This window comes from Chelonoidis abingdonii, chromosome 1 (genome assembly GCF_003597395.2).
Source record: "Chelonoidis abingdonii isolate Lonesome George chromosome 1, CheloAbing_2.0, whole genome shotgun sequence".
In the NCBI taxonomy this organism is placed as follows: domain Eukaryota; kingdom Metazoa; phylum Chordata; order Testudines; family Testudinidae; genus Chelonoidis; species Chelonoidis abingdonii.
In genome coordinates, this window is record NC_133769.1 from 87,019,322 (window position 1) to 87,043,147 (window position 23,826).

General features: G+C 43.4%; 1 long non-coding RNA gene across 1 annotated transcript; it reads right to left on the reverse strand.

The window, feature by feature from the left end:
* Positions 1–1,744: 1,744 nt before the first annotated feature.
* Positions 1,745–23,804, reverse strand: LOC116821583 (uncharacterized). Its single transcript, XR_004372952.2, has 2 exons — positions 23,556–23,804; positions 1,745–1,986 (listed from the first exon to the last, which is right to left on the reverse strand). It is a non-coding gene; the product is annotated as an uncharacterized LOC116821583 (long non-coding RNA).
* Positions 23,805–23,826: the final 22 nt, after the last annotated feature.

Sequence of the window (23,826 nt, forward strand, 5' to 3'; positions counted from 1 at the left end):
AAGCAGCGCTCTGGGGGGGCGGGGCTGCGCGCTTCGGTGGACCAAATCAAGTTCGATATAACGTGGTTTCAACTATAACGCAGTAAGATTTTTTGGCTCCCAAGGACAGCGTTATATCGAGGTAGAGGTGTACAAGTAGTACCTTTCATTGACTTCTACTTTTAATACAATTTAGAGTCTTAGTTCTACAGTATTTAACTATCATATTTAGAACACTGTGCACAGTAGAAAACAAATGAAAATGGCTCGTACAACAAGAGCAATGGGCCTGTAGGGTTTGACTTCTATGCTTCTTGGACTAGTAAAAAGTGGGCCACCTGATTTTGATTTGAGGCATAGCACGATATAATTGGGATATTATAATCACATTTTATTGTTTTTTATATAACAAGGGCAATATCACAAAGGGCCTGTAAAAGGGCACTCACCTCTTGAAGCTTCCAAGCAACTGGATGAGGTATCACAGTCCTTTTCTTGCCCTTAGTGACCTTTGCAGGCTGCTGACTGATCTTGGCAGGTCTTCAGTGGTTTGGCCCTCCAGTCAAGTCACACAAATCTAGTCTGGGATATTAAAGAGTCCAGCAAATAAGTCTCTTTGCCCTCGCTAGGCTCTTCAGCCAAGCTCTAATCTCTTTAATTCAGCCCTTTGTTTGGGCTCCCAAATCAGCCCTGCCCCCTTTTGCAGTTTACGCCACTTTACCTGTGTGTGGCCAGTAGGTTCCAACCCAGAACCCTATACACAGCAGCCACATACTGCTCAAATCCAATCAACTGTTGCTATTGGACCCTTTTAACTGCAGCCCAATCTCAGGGTCAACATCCTCAGGTTCTTCTCCCACTGCAATCTTAGTGTAAGTTCAGTCAGCCATAACCTCTTCTTGTCAGGCTCCTTTGGCCAAAGAGGAGCTCCCTTCTTCTGGTCCCAGTCAGGAACAAATGGGCTAAGGCCCTGCATCTCCTTTTATCTGAGCCTGCTGGGCACTGACTTGCTGTTTGCAGCCTTGGAGAACCAGGGCTTTCTAGCTTCAAAGATGGCTGCCCAGTGATGCCTCTCTAGGCAGGCCTGGAGGACCTACCTTTGCTGCTCTTCTCCTCCCACCTGGTTGCTTCCTGGGGCAGGGTGTGGCAGAAGGGACCATAAAGCCCTGTTACACCCTGTCCCAGAGGCATATCACCACTCTGACTGCAAATTGGTCCTGTTTACTGTATTAATCTAGATGTGTATAACTTGTGTTATGATTAATAATAAGCAATATAATTGAAGAAATTATACCTCCTCCATTACTCACAACCTTATGCAGAACGTGTGTGTGAGACAGACAGACAGACATAAGATAGCACTAAGAGGTGCACCAAAGTTTGTTGGAAGAAGCGTGGTTGTGTTGTACAATATGGACTGATGAACAGCTGTGCCCCCTCACTCTCTAACCTGGAGTGCCTTCTACACCACTTCTTTGTGAGAGTTACCACTCCTACTCTGCTCTCACTCAGCCTCCAGCCTGTACATTACTCACAGTTATTGTAGGAGTACTGCAGCCAGTCACTCTTGAATCTCACTACAGAGCAACACCAGCAAACTCCCAGTTCCAGACTTTCCCTAGAAGTGTATGTCTTATACTACCCAGCTCTCTCTTGGACAATACAAGTGCATATAAAGTCCATCATTTTATTAGTAAAATATGATATGCACAAATCCTGTTATCCCAAATTTAGTTTCTCAAACACTTCAATTGAAACATACTGGTTTAGATAAAATAAAACAAGTTTACTTTTATTCACTTAAAATCTATCCTTTTGTCATTAATAAAGAGGCATAAGTCAGAACTGATTACAAGAAAAGTAAAAGTAAAACGCAACTAATGCTTAACAAACTAGCGTGAATACAAAGCAAGGTCTCTGTCACCATGTTTCAGAAATTCTGCTGGCTGAACTTCTTTTAGTCAGGCTCGCTCCCTCAGTCCAGTGCTGCTTCTGTTCTTCAGGTGTCTGTGTTGTGGAGAGAGAGAAAGAGAGGAATCATTTGGGGGCATCTGCCTTCCCTTGTAGTTCTTTCTCTTCTTTGGGAAGCATGTCCAGCTGACGTTCAGAGAACCCCAAGCTGTTTCTATTTAAGATGTACATTTTTCATCCATGTCCCTTTTCCTGCCAATGAATAGCCAGGTAAGCAGGTGATGGCCATTTGATCTGATTACACCTGGCTAAGGCATCAGCTTCTCTTTTGTCTCTGAGGAACTGGTTTCGCCACTCCCCAGACTTGGAATATGTTTTAGTAACACTATACAGTGGAATTTTAAAACTTTACATACAATATTCCCCCCCACATTTTATCAAGACAATATTGACCAGTGAATTACGAGTTTTCAAATACCACCTCACAAAGCATTCTTGTACAAAGACTGTCATAATAGTGCACAAGGGATGAATACGGGTTCAGATCACATGTGTTTTATGGTTTCTTTTTATTTGCATATGAAGCTTTTGTGACAGCAGTGCAGCAGAGAAAATAATAATGGTGAGTTGGTGTAAGGTGTCATTGTAGTAACTAGATGGGAATGTATAAGGAAAGGTTAATGTTATGAAATAATGTGGTATTTGAGAGTTGATTTTTGTGGTCAGAGTTAAGGTTGCATAAGTGCAAAAGTCAATACAATCTTGACTTTTTATTTTTTTTTTTTTTTTTTAATTTAGAGAGATTTCCAAGCTGGTGGGGTTTTTTTTTAAATCAATACTGATAGCTTGTCATGTACATTGCTACCAACATTGATATGTATTGTCCCCTCATGTCCCACCTCCCACATATATGCTGGGGGGAGGGATAGCTCAGTGGTTTGAGCATTGGCCTGCTAAACCCAGGATTGATAAATTCAATCCTTGAGGGGGCCATTTTGGCATTTAGTTGGGGATTGGTCCTGCTTTGAGCAGGGGGTTGGACTAGATGACCTTCTAAGGTCCCTTCAAACCCTGACATTCTATGCTGTCCTTCCCTGTACCACCAAATGCCCCCAACAGCTGGAATTATCCCCAAGTACCCACATCTGCATAGCACCACACCTTAACATACTTCACCTCCTAACTCTGCTTCTCATCACAGGACTCTCAAATCCCTTACACATTTAGCTTTCAAACATATTCCCTGCTACCATGCCTGTCTCACTGGCTCCCCAGGGTCGTTGTGAGGAGTGATGCTGGTCAGACAGCCTGCCATGTCAGAGAATAGAAGTAGCTAGCAGAACTTGACTGTTCTATCAGCTAGTTTTTGTGAAGATCAAATACAGGGAATAACTGTTTTTGTGTTGAAGTTTTACATTTTTAAATGGCCTTGTCCTTGAGCTATTATGAGAGAGAGATCACCAGAAATGTGAGCCTCTCAGGAAAAATTTCAAATAGAGCTCATTTTCATAAGTTACTCTGCTAAAGTTAGAAAATATTGTGGAAAATTCAGTTGATCCATGAAAAGTTAATGTGTTGGGTTTGGAAGCTACATTTAATTATTTACATGTGAAGTAGAAGGATTGTAAGTATTGTTTCTAAGTACAAATCGCAATACCTTAACTATGAAACCATTAAAGAATGTTCATTTTATTCACTCTCTCACACTTATTTCCTACTCATATAAGCTAAATATTCGGGCTAAAATTTCATCCAACAGTTATTTTTTAAATAATTCTAATCTCCATTATATCTGTTAAAAAATGGCTAGGAATCTTATTTTGGAATGGACAAACATAGGAATTGCCATTCTGGATCAGACCCATGGTCAGATCCAGTGGCCAGCACCAGCTGGTATTACCAAAACCCTGCAGTGGAGGCAGATATGGGATAATCTGCCCCCAGGCAAAGTTTTCTTCAATTAGTTAGAGGTTGGTTTATGCCCTGCAAGTTGTGTTGTAGTACTAAATGTCAAGGAGATTGAGGGATAATATATGAAGGATGACATCACAGAAATCCCAGCTTCCTCAGTGTCACCAGAAGTCTTGCCTTAACCAGAAATGACAACATCATAGGAAATGATGATATCCCAAAACTGATGTTCTGACTTAAACCTTTCCCCTTCAGATTCTGTCCTAATCCCTTTCTACTCCTGATCCCCAAGAGGAAGACTCTCCTCACTTAGGAAGGGAAAACAGCATTTGGTGGATGGATGGAAGCCCTAAATCAGTGACTGATAAGTATTGCTATCTCTAGAAATTATAAAGAAGCATAACTAAATGCATTAAAAAAGCTAGAACATGAACATTGTGAGATCTTTTAAAATATGTGCAGAGGCTTGTTAAAATAGATACTTGTAAATTTAAATGATCCTACATGAATAATTGGAGATGGGCCTGGCCCAAGCCATTATGACCTCCCCAAGGGCCCTGTGGAGGGAAACCAATAGGATTTGGTTCATGGCCCAGAACCACAAAACCAGACTGACCTATAGTGCCATCCCTACAAATGAAAAGAACTACAGCTAAAATAACGGGGGAAAAAGCTAAAATGCAAAAGCCAATGTTTTAAAATCCTATGACCTCTACCCGAGGCCCACCTCTTTTAGGGAAGGAAGCCAATAGGATTTAGTTCATGGGCCAGATCCTTTAAGCCAATAACTTACATGTAGTGCCAACCCTAGAAATGATAAAGAGCTGCAACTAAAAGTATGAGAACAGGTAAAATGTAAAAAGAAAGATGTGTAGCATATGTGCAAAGGAAAATACAGAAAAATACTTCTAAATGTTAACTAAAAGGCCCCAATGTGCATTCGCACAGAATAACTGAAGAGAAACAAGCACTGAAAATACAAAACTACATTCTTAGTTGTAGCTGCCCACTGACAAATGAAAAAGAAAACTGCAGACATCTGTTCAGGCGATGCGTGGGGGAGGGCATGCAAGGTTATGTGCCCCCTCCCCCCGCCCGCCTTCAATCTGTTGCTCAGCTTGCACAGACTGAGCATGCTCAGTAACACTGCTGAAGCTAACTGCCCTCACTCTGCCTTTGCCCCTCTCCACACCCACCCTACCCCCAGCAGGAGCACTGGTCCTTTGACTGTTGCTCAAACTGTCCCAAACTCCTGAGAAAAGTTTCTTGAAGAGGCAACTGATTTCCCTCTGGTACCTTCTGAGAGGAACTTTATCAGTGATCATCAGGTAGCAGTTTTCCATTGTAACTCAGACACCTGTTAAAACTAGTTTTTATAAAGCACAGAGAAAAGATACTACTTTCTGAATCACTGGTAGCAAGGCTGCCCAGGTCACCTTCCTATCACACCCTGCTCCCAACTCCCCCTCTCCTTTCCCCATGTTTTACACCCAGCTTTGATAACATTAATATAGACAAAGCCCAAAGTATGCAGACACACTCAATTTGTTTTTTTCAAAACAATTGAAACACAAACATCCCACTTTAAAAGAAATTAACTGAGAAATACACATTATGTATTTACTGTTAACTTTCTATCAAAGAGACAGTCAACTTGTGAGTAAAGAGATGGGTTGAGCAAATTTATGAGACAAAATGCACACTTTGCTTAAACTATTTTGTGGTAAAAGGATTTGATAACATTTTCGCTTGTTCTTATCACAAAGTATCTCCATTCTGCTAACAAACTAACTTTCAGAATGTACATTTTAGTATTTGTAAGACTGTAAACACAAGCAAAAGACTTTCTGTAAGATTCAGCACATCAAATGCTTTAGCAGTAAATATTTTGCTTGTGTAGCAAACTACATACAGAAAACAAAAAGCACGAATCCCTTTTGCGTAGGTCTACACTGCAGGTGAAAGTATGATTGTAGCAAGCGTAGACAGAACTGTGACAGGGTTAATTTAGCCAGCACAGGTAACAATTGTCGTGCAGACATGGTAGTGCATGCTACCAATCTGACTTTAAGCAGTCCAGGGAGCCTGGATATATACTCAGTTGCTTGCTAGCCTGTGATAAAGCCTGTACCACCATGCCTACCACTGTTATCTATGCTGGCTAAATTAAAGCTAGCATGGGCTCCGCCTACCCTTGCTAACAATCACAGGTTCACTTGCAGTTTACACATAAGGAGTTGATGCTTATTTTCCGTTTGTAGTTTGCTACATGAGCAAAATATTTAGAGCTAAAGCAGGCAAGATATGCTGAATCTTGCTACAATCACACCCTCACACTGTAGCTATAGCCTAAGGGTGTGCAATCCAAGGTGTGACTACAACTGAGGTAGGCAGGCCTGCGCTAGCTTGGCTAAAAATAGCAGTGCAGAGGTTGCAGTGTGGGCTTCAGCAAACTGAGTTTGCAGCCAGATTCCAGGAGGGTTTGTACAGCCCACACTGCATCCACAGTTTAGTAGTGCTAGCACAGGTAAAACTAGCACAAGTATGTCTACTGAGGTATGGTCTTGGACTGCGCTATACACATACCCCCAGATATAAACATATACACGCTGCTGCAAACAAAATGTACGTAATGTTCAATAGTTAACTATTTTAAAATGAAAACAAATTCCTCACTTGATTGATCTTCAGAAAAAACTGTCTTCCTTCCTTCCTTCCAGTTTGTCAAAAAGGCTGAGTGCAAGAGTGCATCTAGCCATTGTGCCTACAACCAATGAGGCAGAAGTTATAGCCCATAATTGGTGAGCAAGGCACACATGTTTGCAGACTACCTTGCCCCACCCACCCATTCCTTCTCTTTATTCAAAGCATAGAAAACTGGAGTTCGTGGAAAATTTAAGGCATATATAGATTTTACCTAACAGGGCTTTGCCAATTTTGCAAATACATACAGGGACCACATGAGCATCAGATGTAATCGGGACAAGTCACACAAATAGAAGCACAGAAAGTTAGACACACATGCAGAGGAACACAAAGAAGCCACTTCCAGACATGTATTATTATTTTTTTACAATTATTAAAAATATATAAAGCACCCCCACATGTATGCAAAGCCAATGTACTTGCTGAGTGTGAGAGAAAGTGAATGGAGCTGGTTAATAAAGTCACTAGATTGCAAGGCAAGCTAGACAATGTCACAAGCCTTCTGAGCCAATAAGAAAGCAGGTCACTGAAGTCCATTGAAGAGTTTGTTTCCCAAAGATGTGACTCTAGGGTTACACAGGAGTAGTTGCAGAAAGAGATGTGCCAGAAGCTGAGAAAGAGGAGAGCTCCAAGAAGCAGCAAAAGGCTAGGGGGTAAGACCATGCGGTCCACCTTGTAACTGCAAATCAGTTGCCAAGCTCTGGTGATGGAAGAGCAAAAACGTGCAGAAGAGAAAGTGGTGAAAGGAAACATTGGAGCTTAAAGGGGCAGTCTTACTCATATAACAATGTGAGTGGAAGAATAAATGGGGGTTCAGTTAAATGAAACCCTTAAAGCTTGAGGCGAGGTGATTCTGACTTTAATAACTGGAAACCTCAAGAAGAGGTTAGATATTGTCATGGTCAGTCTCAGTGCTGACGGGGGTTATGCGTATTTTGGAAAACTCGCAAAGAGCAGTGAAACAGCTTTAAACAAATTTAATCAGAGTCACAGCATGACCTTGCTGATTTACTTCACCAGTAGCCCAAGGACTGGATGTTTAAAATATACAGAGTGTACAAATTATGACATGCAAAGTATGATGGGTTGGATCACAGAAACCCCCTTGGGGGTGCCAAGACTACTTCTGTCCCTGCTTTCCCTACCAGCTTGGGACTCCAGCACCCTGTCTTATTGAGCCAGACAGGCCCATCTGCTCCAACACAGACCCAGGGTCTGAACCACGTGCCCCAAAGCTGCAGACTTAACTGAAAGCAACTTAAGAAGTGTTCCTGTCTTTAACACTCAGATGTCCAACTCCCAATGGGGTCCAAACCCCAAATAAATCCATAAATTGTTCGCCTTCTATAACACTGATAGATATGCACAGTTGTCCCCCCTCTCCCCGGTATTAATACATACTCTGGGTTAATTAATAAGTAAAAAGTGATTTTATTAAATACAGCAAGTAGGATTTAAGTGGTTCCAAGTAGTAACAGATAGAACAAAGTGAATTACCAAGCAAAATAAAATAAAACATGCAAGTCTAAGCCTAGTACACTAATAAAACTGAATACAGATAAAATCTCACCCTCAGAGATGTTTCAATGTTTCTTTCACAGACTGGACGCCTTGCTGGTCTGGGCACAATCCTTTCCCCAGTACAGCCAGCTCAGATGGTAGCTAGGGGATTTCTCATAATGGCTGCCCCATTTGTTCTGTTCCACTCACTTATATATCTTTTGCGTAAGGTGGGAATCCTCTGTCCCTTTGGGTTCCCACCCCTCCTTCTCAATGTAATTGCACCAGGTTAAAGATGGATTCCAGTTCAGGTGACATGATCATATGTCACTGTAAGACTTCATTACCCACTTGCCAGCACACGCGTATACAGGAAGACTTACAAGTAAAACAGAGCCATCTACAGTCAATTGTCCTGGTTAATGGGAGCCATTAAGATTCCAAACCAACATTAATGGCCCACACTTTGCGTAACTTCAATAAGACTTCGGAGTTATATTTCATATTTCTAGTTTCCGATACGAGTGATACATTTATACAAATAAGATGACCACACTCAGTACATTATAAGCTTTGTAATGATACCTTACAAGAGACCTTTTGCATGAAGCATATTTTAGTTACATTATATTCATACTCATCAGCATACTTTCATACAATCATATAGAGCGCAATGTCACACCAAGAACCCTTGAAGACCACATGAGTTGTATGAAGTGCACCGGACATAGTGTTGGCCAAGCTTTGATCATGTGGATGCCAAGAGGGGGGCTATCAATAAAGATTTAGAAGACCTTTTCCCATCAGAAGTGCCTCCATAGCTGGAGAACTTAACAAAAAGAGCACCACAGAGGCTAACTTTGGGTATAAGAAGACTCTGGGGATGAGGAGAGGTCACTGGATGACTGGCCTCTAAGCAGGGGGGTCCAGTGCATCTGGGCTGATTATCTGCCTCCAACTGGGCAAAAGGGAAGGCACCTGGGCCTTACAAAGGAGAAGACAACTGTAGGTACCAATGTCTGCAGACACTGCAGGGACTAAGAAGGCTCCTGCAATGCCTTGAGTCAGGAGGGAAAAGATCCTAGTTTTACCTCTGGAGAAGGCCAAGCCCTAGGCAAGAAGTGCTGGGAGAAAAGGAAGACAGATCTGCGGGGGGTCAGCTCAGTAGAAACTGGGAGGAAGCCCTTGTGAGTTTTCTTTTGTAAGGCTTTGTGTAGGACTTAATAAATTAGACCCCAGAAGAGGAATGTTTTAAATATCTTGGCAATGTGGACTTTTTAAGGGTTCCTGAGTAAAGGCAAAACTGAGACTAGCCTCACCAGAGCCATATTTAGACAGAAGGGAGCACTAGAGGGCAGGCCTGGCCTTTGACAACATCATAAAGAATAGGTCCATATCAAATTAGGAACTCTATCTCAAGCTGTCATACATGGAGTCAGGGTGTCTGGGATAGGAGTAAGAGTGAACAGTAGGATTTTTTGTTTTACTTCCTTTACAGTATTGCACATTCATTGGTATAACAAACATAGCTAAAGACAAAGCATAACAAAACAGTAACTGGTGCAGAACAGGGTAACTTACATATTATTTTAACCTTTAACTTAAAAAACAGGCAGCAGTGTACTCACCTTCTGACAATCCTAGTACAAGACTGTGGAAGCAGGAGAGGTGGAAGTGTTTATTATAAAGATTCAAAATAGATACAGGAGGTGTTATAAACTTGTTCATAACAAAGAATTCACATTTTACCAATGCCATATGTGGATTAGGATAGCCAATGGGTGGGAAATCTGCAACCAGTCACTAAGCAACCATGACTTGCACTCTGAACAGAGCCTGCAGTGACTTATTATTCAGGCATGCTGCACTTACTCCTCCTTCAAGCAGAGTCGGTGGCAACTCAGCACTCAGGTGTACTGCAGCAGCCTATCCCTGGGCCGGACCTGGATTAGATGACCCCAAGGCACCGGTATTTCTCTGTCCATGCCAGAGCTGTAAATTAGTCTGCACAACAGCATTTCTTGGCCAGGAACCCTCCTGCTTTCTCACAGTGTCACAGACTTCTATGGTTTCCAGCCTGCCCTTGATCCAGTTCCTGCCCAGGCCTTGCCTGAGCTTCATTCATGCCTGCTTCAGCCTTTCCTGTGCCTTACTCTGACTGTTCATGCCCTCTTACTGACCCAGTCCAGCCCTGTAGCTGCTTCCTAACCCCCCAAGTGACTCCTATCAGGCTTTGACTTTGCCCTGTGTTTGGACTCTGACTACCATCCTGAACTGGCTCATCTACAAACTCTGATTTCGGTTCTGACCCACAGTCTGTCCCCAACCTTGGGTTTCAGCTGCCCTCAGCTCAGTCCCACCTCTACAACCAGCTCCAACCCTTTACCTGTTCTTGACTATAGCTCTAACCACCAGAACTGACTGCTTCAAATGCAGCCCTTGACACCCTTCTGTTTTCATTTAGACATTTTCAGGCTATCAACAAAAACTCCTCTGACAAGAGATCTGTCCAAAAGATCAAAGTGATACAATAATGCTCTTTAGTCGTGGATTCAGCTCCCTCTGGGAGCCTTACCACTCTTAAATTTCAGCTATGTTGTCTCTTACTGAGGTCATCCAAATGTGAGGATAGTAATTTTATCTTTCAGCACAGGTGGTACCGTACTCTCAAGGTGAAAGCTACGAGGCTCAGGGTCTATCATTTTGAACTCCAGCTTTTGTACTGATCTAAATACTGGCCCAGATCTCCAGCTCTGGCCAACGAGCACAGCACAACTGAGGAAGGGACTGCACAGGTGCCCTTTTTGAACTCCCAACTCTGGACTGACTGTGTGCTGGTTTAGTCCTATGCTCTAGTGTATGTTATGCTGATGGACACAAGGGGTTGTAAGACCAGCAAAGGATCTCTGGGGTTCAAACAAGTGTTTACCACTTTCTCCTTCTCCAGCTACAAGGAAGGTGCTGTGGGTACTGGAAAGCATATGACCTAATCCTCCCAGGGCCAGTTCTGCTTGATTTAGCAGTACAGCATAGGTGTAGTTTGACATCTATATTGGGAGTGGGGGGCAGCTCGTCAGGCCAATGGAGCCACATGTGGGGGGGAGCAAATTCCATGCTTTTCCAAGGCTTGCAGTTTGGGAGAGGCAATGTCTCCCCTAAATTACACCCTTGCAGTACAACGCTGCTGACACTCTGGGTCAGAGAGTCTATTCTTGGCCCCCTTTCAGACACAGAGACTTCTGGGATTTGGCACCTAAATACAGTTGAGTAGCTGTGCCAACATCCTGCATGGTATCCAGCCTCAAAAAGTTCATTTAATGGTTTACTGTCTCTTCAGCTCTTTCCCAGGATAAAAACTGTTCCACAGCAGAAGATGCTGCAGTTTCTTTGGACATGATTGATGTGACCTGAAATTCTACTGTGCCTCAGGCATCTTTCCAGATAAATTATACCTTTATGAATAAATTTGATCAGGCAAGTAAGCTCAGAGAAGAAAATGAGTGCTAAAAATCCACAATGCATGACATTGCCCAGAGCAGTCAGAAAAGATATTCTACCAAAACACATGTATGTGCTCACATGTATATTGTTTTTAAAAATCTCATTTATTTTTGTTATTGTTCAGGGATCTCAAGTTTGTTTGTTCTCTAGTTTATCTTTAAAAAAGACAGTGATGACAATGTCACCTCAACAACAGGTCTGAATTTGGTTACACTGGGCCGATTAAACAAAAGTACAGTCTTAAAAAGTGCTGTCTTTCTCTTACTTTGGGTTCCTCCCAGCTCTCTTCTTTTGGAACTGTCTGCTATATGTCCTGTTTTAATTTTCCCTATTAGCTTCAGAGCTGACTTTTTGCCACCAAGTAAATGCTAATTACCCATAGTCTGGCTGAGGACAGACGATTGCCTACATATTGTCTGCCAGAAACACAGACATTAACTTCTTTCTTCTACCTTGACCAACAGAACTAACAACTGTGGCTCCTTGAAGTGTAAATTCTTGTTTTTTCCTGGCAACTTCTAGAACACTAATGCAGAAATATCATAGTGCATCCAGCCGTGCTATGTGTGGGATTTTGGAAGACAGAGATGTGTGTGTGTGGGTGTGTACACAGACACAATTTTAAAAATATCCAGAACTTCAAGGGAGCCTATACAGAAGAAACATGATAGTGTCTGTGCCCTCTATCTCAGCCAGAAATACAAGTGCCTGAATGTTGCAGCTATACCTCCTTATATTGGCTGCTAGTGCATGCAGCGCATCCACTAATTTTTCCCTGTGGATGCTCCAGCCCCGGAGCACCTAAGGAGTCAGCGCCTATGATTTGTCCGGTTGGCCTGGGTGCCCCCTGGAGTCGTGCTTCTATGGCGCTCAATATAGAGCCCTGTTGAACTACCACCTGCTCCGTTCCTTCTTGCCAGCTACTCCAACAGAGGGGTAGGAGGGTGACTATTGGAATGGACAGGAACAACACATCTCAAAAAACAACAGTTACCAGAAGGTGAGTGACCATTTTTAATTCTTCGAGTGCTTGTTCATGTCCATTCCAATCAGGTGACTCCTAACTCTTAAGTTCTGGAGGCGGGGTCAGAGTTCAGAAGACTGGAGCACTGCTCTACCAAAGGCCACGTCATCTCTGCCCTGCTGAGTGATAGCATAATGCAATGTAAAGGTATGTATAGAGGACTACATCTCTGCTCTGCATATTTCCTGAGTGGGAACCTGATCCAGGAATGCTACTGAAGAAGCCTTCACCCTGATGCAGTGTGCTCTGCCAGGTTATAGCACTCATGGATGCAGGACATGATCCACAACAAAATTCATTGAGGAGACTGGAAGACCTTTCACCCCGTCTGCCATGGCCACAAACAGTTGAATGGACTTCCGGAACAGTTTTGTTCTTTCAGCATAGAAGGCTAGCGCTCTGCAGATGGCCAACAAGTGAAGCCTCTTCTTCCTGGCACTGGAGTGTGGTTTAGGATAGAACACTGAGAAGATGTCCTGGTTGATATGAAACTAGGAGACAACCTTCAGGAGGAAAGCCAGGTGAGGCCTGAGCTGAATGTTGTCCTTATAGAACACGGCATAAGGAGGCTCTGATGTTAGGGCCTTGGGCTCAGACACCCTCCTGGCTGAGGTTATCACTACCAGAAACCCCACCTTGTACAAGAGGTAGAGCAGGGCACATGTCACCAGTGGTTCAAAGGGCAGCCCCATCAGTTTGGAAAGGACCAGTGTGATGGGTTGGATCACAGAAACCCCTTTGGGAACTGCCAGCTGATATACCACTACCTCTAAGCCCGTTTTCCCTGGCAGCTTGGGACTTCAGTGCCCTGCCTGGTTTGAGCCAGACCCGTTAGCCTGCTACAAACCCAGACCCAGGTCTGAACAACATCTTCCAAAAGCTGCAGGCTTAACTGAAACAGCTTAAGAAGTGTTCCTCTCTCCAACACTCAAATGCCCAGCTCCCAATGGGGTCCAAACCCCCAAAAAATCCATTTTACCCAGTATAAAGCTTATATAGGATAAACTCATAAATTGTTTGCCTTCTATAACACTGACAGAGAGAGATGCACGGATGTTTGCCCCAACCCCCTCCCAGGTATTAATACATACTCTGGGTTAAGTTAAAAGTGCTTTTATTAAATAAAAAAGTAGGATTTAAGTGGTTCCAAGTAATAACAGACAGAACAAAGTGAATTACCAAGCATAATAAAATAAAATATGCAAGTCTATGCCTAATACAGTAAGAAAGCTGAATACAGATGAAACATCTGAGGGTGAGATTTTAATAAGCTTCTTTCATAGACTGGATGCCTTCCTAGTCTGGGCACAATCCTTTCCCCTGGTACAGCTCTTGTTCCAGCTCAGGTGGTAGCTAGGGGGTTTCTCATGACTGCAGTCTCCTTTGTTCTGTTCCACTCCCTTATATAGCTTTGGCACAAGGCGGGAATCTTTTGTCTCTCTGGTCCCCACCCCTCCTTCTAAATGGAAAAGCACTAGGTTTAAGATGGATTCCAGTATCAGGTGACATGGTCACAAGTCCTATGAGACCCGCCCCCTGCCCCCAAGCCTTCATTCCTCCTAGCCTGATTCACAGGAAGGCCTGCAAGCAAACAGAGCCATCCACAGTTAATTGTCCTGGTTGATGGGAGCCATCAAGATTCCAAACCAACATTAATGGCCTACACTTTGCATAATTACAATAGGCCCTCAGTTATTCTTGTATCTGAAACTACAAATATGAAATATGATGCATACATACGAATAGGATGACCACACTCAGTAGATTATAGGCTTTGTAATGATACCTTGCAAGAGACCTTCTGCATGCAGCATATTCCAGTTATATTATAGTTATGCTCATTAGCATATTTTCATAAAATCATATAGAGTGCAACATCACAACCAGATTGAGGTCCTAGGCTGGGACCAGTTGTCGGACATGTGGGTATAGCCTGTCAAGACCTTTCAAGAAATGATCGACCATAGGGTTGGCAAAGACCGACCAGCCCTCTGCGCCTGGATAGAAGGCCAAAACAGGGGCCAAGTGAACCTTTACTGATGACATGGACAACCTCTGCTGCTTAAGATGCAGAAGGTAGTCCAGTATAAGTGGTATGGAGTCAAGCGTCAGAGACAGACAGGGTTGCACCAACCAAATTGAAAATCTCTTCCATTTGGCCAGGTAGGTAGCCCTGGTGGAAGGTTTCCTACTGCCAACAAAGACTTGTCTATCTGGGTCTGAGCAGGAGAGCTCCACTGGGTTCAGCCATGGAACTTCCACACTGTGAGGTGTAACGATTAGAGGTTTGGGTGTTGAAGAGGGCCATGATCCTGAGTTATCAAGGCTGGGAAGAGTGGCAAGTGATTGGAGCTTCCACGGACATTTCCAGGAAAGACATGTACCAGTGTTGGCAGGGCCAGTGTGGAGCTAGCCATACCACCAAAGCTTCATTCCTCCATATCTTGCGGAGCACCTTGTGAACGAGAGGGATAAGTGGCAATGCGTATAGAAGATGGCTTCCCCACAGGAGGAGGAACGCATCCGCAATGGAGCCCGGGCTGTGATTTAGGAAGAAGCAAAACTGCTGGCACTTCCTGTTGCATCATGTGGCAAACAGGTCTATTTGCGGAAAGCCCCACCTTTGGAAGATGAAGTTTGTGGCATCCGGGCATAGGGACCACTCGTAGCCATGGAACGACCCACTGAGATGGTCCGTCAACTCGTTCTGTACTCCAGGGAGGTATGATGCTTGCAGGTATATTGAATGCTCCACACAAAAGTCCCACAGTCTAAAGGCTTCCTGGCACAGGGGAGAGGAATGTGCATCCCCCATCAGTTGATATAAAACATCTCTGTGGTGTTGTCTGTAATAACTGATACACATCTCCCTGCCAAGTGGGCAAAAGTCTGGCATGCCAGGCGGACTGCTCAGCTCTCTGACTTTGTGTCCTGAGGTCTCCCAGATGTGCTCCCCAGCCCAAGGCTGACGCGTCCTTCACTAGTGAGAGGGATGGCTGGGGGGCAGGTGAAGGGGACCCCTGCACGCACTACCTGCAGGTCAAGCCATCACAGGAGGGAGTCGTGGACTGCACAAGGCACAGTCATGACCCTATCCAAACTGTCCCGACCTGGCCAATACACTGAGGCTAATCACGATTGGAGTGGCTGGAGTCTAAGCCTGGTGTGTTGCACCACAAGTGGTCATGTGTCCCAGGAATTTGAGGCAATTCTCTGCTGTGGTGGTGGGGAACTGTCTGAGACTTTGAAGGATGTCACCCAAGGCCCAGAACCTCACTTCCAGGAGGTATGCCCTGGCCATTGTGAAGTCCAGTACCGCCCCTATAAATTCTATCCGCTGAACCAGGAACAACATAGATTTCCCCACAGTCAGGAGAAGGCTCAGTTTGTCAAACATTTTTCTTCTGAAGTCAACTTGTGCCTCCAGCTGGGCCCTGGAGTAGCCTTTGATCAACCAGTCGTTGAGGTACAGGAACACCTGTAGCTGCCGCCTCCACAGAAAAGTGGCCACAACTGCCATGCATTTGGTAAATATTCAAGGTGCCACTGAGAGGCCAAACAGAAGGACTGTGAACTGGAAGTGGTTGTTGCTCACCACAAACCTGAGATACCTTCTGTGGAATGGTGTGATTGCTACATGAAAGTACGCGTCCTTCAAGTCGAGGGTCGCATACCAGTACCCTGGATCCAAGGAAGGGATGATGGAGGCCAAAGTGGCCATGTGGAACTTGAGTTTCTTCATGAACCTGTTGAGCTCTCGCAGGTCTAAGATGGGCCTGAGCACCTTTGGCTTTCGGATTAGGAAATACCGGGAATAGAAGCCCTTGCCCTTCAGCTCGTGAGGAACCTCTTCCACTGCTCCCAGCGATAGGAGCAAGTGCACCTCCTATCTGAAGAGTTTCTCGTGAGAAGGGACCCTGAAGAGGAAGGGGGTAGGAGGGTGGAAGGGCCAAGAATTTGAGTGAGTATCCCCTTTCTACCGTGTGGAGCACCCATGAGTTCAATGTGATACAGGCCCACACAGGGTAGAAAGGGGATAGTCAGGACAAGACAATAAGGCGGGTTGGATTCAGTCCATGCACTGGTGCGTCGTCCTCATGTGCTCCTTCAAAAGGCCTGTTTCTGGCCCAAAGATTACTTGGATTGGACAGAGTCATGGCCTGAGGACGGGTGTTGTCTTTTCCTGCTACTCCTGTTCGTCCTCTGGGAACCGTCCTGCCGGTTCTCTGTTTGGTAGAACAGTGGAGGGGGTTGTGGCGTGAAGTACTTCCACTGGATGGCAGGAGTGTGGAGGCCCAGCAACTTGAGGGTGGCTCTTGAGTCCTTTAGGCTATACAGCCTTTTAACTCTTTTCAGAAAAAGAGAGCCGAACCCTCAAAGGGAAGGTCTTGGATAGTCTGCTGGACTTCATAAGGCAGACCAGACATCTGTAGCCAAGAGCTCCTTCTCATGGCAACCCCTGTGGCCATAACCTGGATAGCCTCATCTGCCCCAATCCAGAGCACCTGTAGTGAGGCTTGGGAGATAAGCTTCTCCTCCTCCACCAGTGTTGAAAACTCAGCATGGGAGTCCTGCGGGAGCAGCTCTGTAAACTTAGCCATTGCGCTGCAAGTATTACAGCAATACCTGCTAACAATGGCCCGCTGGTTAGAAACACGGAGCTGCAAGCCAGAGCCACTACTGGTATTCCCGGAGGTGACAGAGCTGGAGGTGGTATAAAGGTAACTGAAGATACTGATGCGCTCTAGACTGAGACGCCTGGCTTCGCCCTTGGCTTTGGTGGAAGGCACAGGGTGTCCAGAAGGGCCACTGTGTCGGTTGTTGCCAGTAAGCAGGCCACGGAGCTGAGTAAGCATGATGATCCCGCTGCGACCTTGATCTCCTGCTCCTACTCCTGAGCAAATGGATCAGACTCTGATTCTGAGGTCTCTGAGGAGCTGCACTGAGGAGCTGCAATGCAGCGCACTAACAGTTTGTGGCATGGGCTAGGGGACCGGCATGGCTCCCACATCTGGGCCGTTCCTGCTGGGTGGAGGTTTGGAGATGGTGAGTGCCGTGACATCATCACCAGCTTTCCCCTTGACAGTGCCGTGGGACTGCTCAGTTCTGGTGATTCGTCGCTCCTGGCAGGGAAAAATGGCACTGTATGGTGTAACAAGTCCTGGGCTGCCATAAATACCTCAGGAGTCGATGGGAACTGTAGCTGTTGGCTCTGTAGGGCTGGCAAACGGCGAGGGTCCGGATTCAACTGCGCCGCCACTGGGGCAGGGGTTGACGTGACCCTAACAGGTGAAGGGGCCAAGGTGGTGTGACCCAACTGGGGTCTCACAGCGGCCGGCTCCTTGATCTTGGTCAGGTGAGAGCGCTCTCTCTCTGGTCTCACTCAAAGAAGAACAGGATATGCCCCATTATTTGGTAGAGTCTTTAAAATCCTTTAATATGACAGGACCTTTACAAATCTATGGAATGCTATGATTTATGTTTGATTCTCTGTGCCATCAGATTCCACCTCCCCTGCACCAGCATTTCCAATCAGTTCCCAAAGTATCAAGTCAATGTGTGTTTATATTTTATTTTAAAATGCAGTTAATATATTTGCAACGCTTATGACAATACTGAATTTGACATGTTTCTTACAGTTTCTTAAGTATGTTTGTACAGCGCCTAGCACAATGAGGCCCCAGCCTGGTGGAGGCCTCTAGGTGCTACCACAATATAAACATTATAATATAAAGCATATCATGAAAGGGTCCTAGTGCCATATCTTCCCCCACACGCACTACCACTACCACCACCACCACCACCACCAAAGCAAAGAAACAGACAGAGGAAACAAATGAGAAAGACAAAAAGAAGAAGATTATGTTCAGAGTTCTAGGTTTGCTGCAACCATTCATCTAGCCATCCAGCAAAGGAAACGATCCTTTTCTCTCACCGCAATCTCTGCAGGAAAATAATATTTTTATTTTAGAGAGACAAGATGAGTGAGGCAATATCTTTTACTGGACCAACTTCTGTTGGTGAAAAAGACAAGTTTTCAAGCTACACAGAGCCCTTCTTCAGGTATTTTTATTTTGTCATTCAATTTTGCTCTTTTAATTCAGATATCTCCTGATCTGGATTTCTTTTATAACTAGAGTCTTTTGACAACTGCAGTGATTTACAAAAGAAAAATGACTGAGTATACTGATTCTATGAGTATTCTCATGTAGTATTTTCATATTCATAAAGAATATTGAGAATTCACATCTAAATAGCAGGAAATACTGGTGGCAGCTAACAGGAAAATTATTTGATAAAAATCATGATTTCATTCATAAAAACATTCTGTTCCTTCAGTGGCTGGAAAGAGCAGGCCAGTCCCATTTACAAAAATATCTGTTGTATCTCTGTTGTATTTATTTACGTTTTAGGCACTATCTAACTCAATGCATTAAACTGATGGAAAGAACAAAAAGTTTGTAGAAGAAGCACCCCTTCTCCTTCTCCTCCTGGCTGCAGAGTCAGGAACCAAAGGAGTCTTCGGGGGTTCCATCAAAAACCCTGTTCTTGGGGTGTGTGTAAAACTTGCTTGTTATAATTTGCAAGGCCTGAAATTTGGCATGCACATTTCCCAGCCCAGAAGCTCAGGTATTTGAGTGCTTGTTACAAAAGTGGGATGGTGTGGAGGGCTGGTGGCTATAAAGTGTTATTAATATCAATTCTGGTAAGGAGTTGTCAAAATACAGCAAATAATTAGTAATTGGGGATGCTTGAGAAACAATACTGAACTCCTTAAGAAATATATTCCCTGGCCAAGGAGCTATTCCAGCAGTTGGGAATTATCAGAGTACAAGGATGTTCTTGTGATGTATCCTGCACCAGGGCTTTGAGGGGCAGGAATGGAAAGAGTTAGGAAAGGCTCATTTACACTGTCTATATATTCCCCTCAGTAGCTGGATAAACCTACTTTACATCTATTTAGCAGCAGAAAGCAACCTTAACCTGGCCATAATCTGGGTGAAGGCCCCCCTCCTCCACTCATTCCATTACACAAATAAAACACTGTGCTAACCTGCCAATAAACTCAGCATACTTTTCAAGAACAAAAGTAAAAACATTTCCATCAAAAGGCACTTCATGTTTTTGCCAAAAGCTATTGCTTCCCTCCTTGTTTACGAAAAAAAGAATTTTGCTTAAATGAGAAAATACACAAATAAATCCTCCAGTCTCTCACCCCTCCTCTTTGTGAGCACATCACTGAAAGCATGTCTGACATGCCAGTCAATGTATTCGGTTCCTGATTTTCAAGTGCACTTTGAAAATATAAGTATTCTCAGTAGTACAAAACTACATACATCAGTTCAACTATTGGATATTGCACTAGACTAAACAAGATTTATGCACTGTAGAAAGTGTCTGGAAAAGGCTCCCAAGAGACTTCTGAAAATCATGCTTTTAATCTTTCCGTGGATGAATTGGTCCTAAAAACTGACTTAACCTGTCTTGAATACTCAGAAGAGCTTCAGAATATTAACTAGTCAATACATGCCAAAAACTGTAAGTTTCGACTATACATGTATGCTACACTTCCCCTAGAATTGTTCCCATAAAGCAGGGAGACAGAGGAATAAACCTTTTGGTTCAAGTTGCAAGGATCACTTTAAACTCCCTGTTTTGTAACAAATTAACTCTTTCTCCCTTCACATCTGTGACTTTTTGACCAGAAGAACCATTGTTAGGGAGCAGATTTTAAAATCCTTTTTCCAGCTTGCACTACTCCATGCTAAACTTTAAGAACTGAGCTTACTACTATTTCTTTTCTCCCCTCTCTCCATTTTTCCTTTTTCCTTCTCCTCCATTCTCTCTAATTTTGTTGTGTAGTACAGACCACATATGCACCCAAAATAGCAGTGCCAAAGAAGATAAAGGGGCACGATCATTTTGCAATCTAGACAATTTCTAGAAAAGGAGTTGAATGTATATACTGTATAATTTAACATACTGCACATGCCCCCAAATCCCATAGCTAATATAAATGAATTGTATTTTCCTACATTTAAAAAAATGTTTTCTCTCCCCTATTCATTTTGAAAGACTTGTACAAGCAAAAAGGAAAACAGACTAACAGATTATAGGTAGGAACAGCGAACTGTTAACTCATCCTGTCAAGCCTACAGGTATTTATGGGGATCTCAAAACAGTCTATAAATTTAAACATGTACTGAACTACAGTAATAAGGCACAAAAGTGCAATTTTTTAACAATGGATTTGCAGCCTTAAGTTTGAATCTCCACACTTTTGTACATTTGTCAGTCCCTTAACATTATTTAAAAAAGATAATAACTTGTAATGGAAAACTTAATAGAGCATTCTATTCAGAAGAGATCTTGCTGATATACTTTCTATTTAATTTTTGTTCTAGCCTTTTTCTAGTGATACTTGAATGAAAATAAGTTATTTACGTCTTAAAACTTTCTTTGTCCGTGTGGTTTATTCTCTATATGAAGTCATAATTTCCTTCTTGTGACATCACAATCATTTTTACAGCAGCCAGTTGTGATTTTATAAACAGGGGATTAGGCCTTCAAATGAGAAATAAACAGCAGGAGCAAAGGAAATCTTAAAATACAATTTACATACAAATGCCACTACCAAAACAGGAGAAGATACATACAGCAAGTCTGTAATAAGGGTAGCTTTTTTTCTGTAGGTAGAATACATTACAAAGTTTTCCAGCATGAATCAGAGTGGCTTTAAAATGTGGTCCTAATCTGAAAAGCTACCATATTAAAACAGCATTTTCCTGAGCAACAGATCTGCTCCCAGCATATTTTCAGAGAGAGAATTATTTTAGCAACAAAAATACATTTGCACTACTTTTTTTTTAAACTCCTATTAACAATGCAGAAGCAGCACAGTTCTGAAAGAGTGTGCTAAATCCTGTTCAACTGCTCACATCATCAACATCAGAATTGTTAACTAAGTTCCGAACTATATGGACATATTCTGATCCCCATCGCATGTGTGCAATTGGAAACAAATGAGTTCTACAGGAGTAACAGAGACCTGAATTTGAAAACATGTGAATGGCACAGATGAAAATAGAAGCAGAATATGGTTTTCAAAATCCTTATTACTTTATATCACTAGTGATGATGATACATGAGTCAGAAAGAAGCCTGCTTGATTTTTAACTCCCATCTTGAATTTGAGATGCTGGCAGTAATTAAAACCATCTTTTTGTTCAAACTAAGCAAATGTAATCTGGAATCACTGAGACATTATAAACATGGAAGCCTACAATGCCATATTTACAGAGTCACTTTGCAAAGTAGATTTTTTCAAAGAAGCCTCATGAATTGTATAAGTGGCCAGCTAAATATTAACAATTCTTTTTGGCAACTAGCAAACTAAACAAAACTAACTCACATCTTTCTCTCCACTTGTCCACATCCTCAGCATTATGTTTATATATTACAAATAATCTCTTTTTTTTTTTTTAAACACAGCTGTTTGAAACAGTCCCCCCTTTCAGATGTTAAAGTAGTTATTTCAGGAGTTACCCCAAAGTCTGAACTCAAAAGACATTTGACACTCCCAGAGCTTTCTCTCTGTATGGATAGTGAATCCATATACATATTCTACCTACATTCTTTTATTCAGAAGTCATATTAATAGTAAAGTTCACACTACCTTATCACTAGACCTCACCGTTTTGCTTGCTATGCCACAAAATCTAGCAACATCACACATATGTTTGCATCTTTCCCGTGCCACAGATTTTGAGTTTTTAAAGACACAATTAAGTATTTTAATGCAGTCTCTACGATTTTTAAAAAATCTTTCTAATGCTTTATCTCATGATACCTAAAAACAATTTTCCATCCCAATTTTGCCCTCTTCTGTTGGGCAATTCATTACATTTTTCCTGTTTTGAATAGACCTGATATTAACAAGGTTATTATTTTGCTTGCTTTTAAATAATAAATAGGGTTGGCAGAAATCAATATTTATTTTATAAATTGACAGATAATTATTTTAAGCATAATTTTTTCTATTTTTATCAATTGTAAATGTTCACAGCTGTCAGAAATTATGGTGGATCAGACAATGGGGATTAGACAATAATTATTCAATGACAGTAGATGTTGAGACTTATAACTTTATAACTGTTAAAACACTAGCTGTCAACTCACATCAAAATAGACAAACTGAATACTCTTAAATCAACTTTCAAAAGTTGTCAAGCAGTATTTTTCTTACTTTGCCTATCTGTAAATTTCAATTATTATCTATGGAAATATTTTTCACAGGTGCCTGTCCAGTGAAATCCACATTTATCAACATTTCCAGGCAAAAATCTAATCCTTTCAAGCCTCCTACCAAAACATCAATAGACCTAAGCAATGCAAAGCCAGCAGAGGACTACAGTGCACCATTTTTGTGAGCCCCACCAAAAGCGGTTTACAGATTATATAAAAATGGAACAGACTAGTAGATGGTTGTAATAAGAAGATATTTTAGTGCCTGGATGTGTGGGGGCAGGAGTTTCAACTACAAAAATATCCGTATAAAGGCAGTGTTCTTTTAAGTACCTAATAGGCCTGAGACTGATTTCCCCCAGAGAAAGAGAACTCCCGAGCCCTTTTATTACTGCGCAAGACTCAGGTGCTGCTGCAGCTCCCGAGTCCCGACTTTCCGTGGGAAAAGGAAGCAACATCAAGCGTAAAGATAGGCTGGGACGCCCAACTCCTGAGGCGTGCAGGCAGGGTGAGGCGCCCCTAGGTGAAGGTAATCCGCTTGCTACGGACAGTGCGCCGGAGTCGGTCCAGAAGCGCCAGCTGGCTCTTAAGGAGGGTCCCAGGTTTGTATCCCGAAAAGCAACGATCACTCCCAGGAGGGGAAGAGGGTTTCCTGGGTCAATCTGCCCGGCCCCGAAGAGCGCCCCGGTAACGGAGCTGGGTTCCCGGGACAGAGGGAATAGCTGGTATGTGTGGGCGACACGGGGGCAGAGGGCGTGGGAGGGCGGATCGACCGTACAGCGACACCTGGCCCCGGGCTGCGTCCGCCAGCCACGCTGCGATCATAGCAGCCGCCTGACGCGCTGCCTCGCCTGCTGACCTCAGCCTATCCTCCTTGACCTCCGGCCGCGCCCCCAGACCGCGCGGGCTTGAGGACGGTCGGGGCTCCGCAGAGCAGCGATGCGCCGGTGTAGGGAGGATTCACTAGCCCCGGGAGGCCGCCACCGGGCCAGAGGGGCCGGTGTTGTACCTCAGCCGGGTGTCTCCGCCCTGCCGGGAGGGGTGACTGC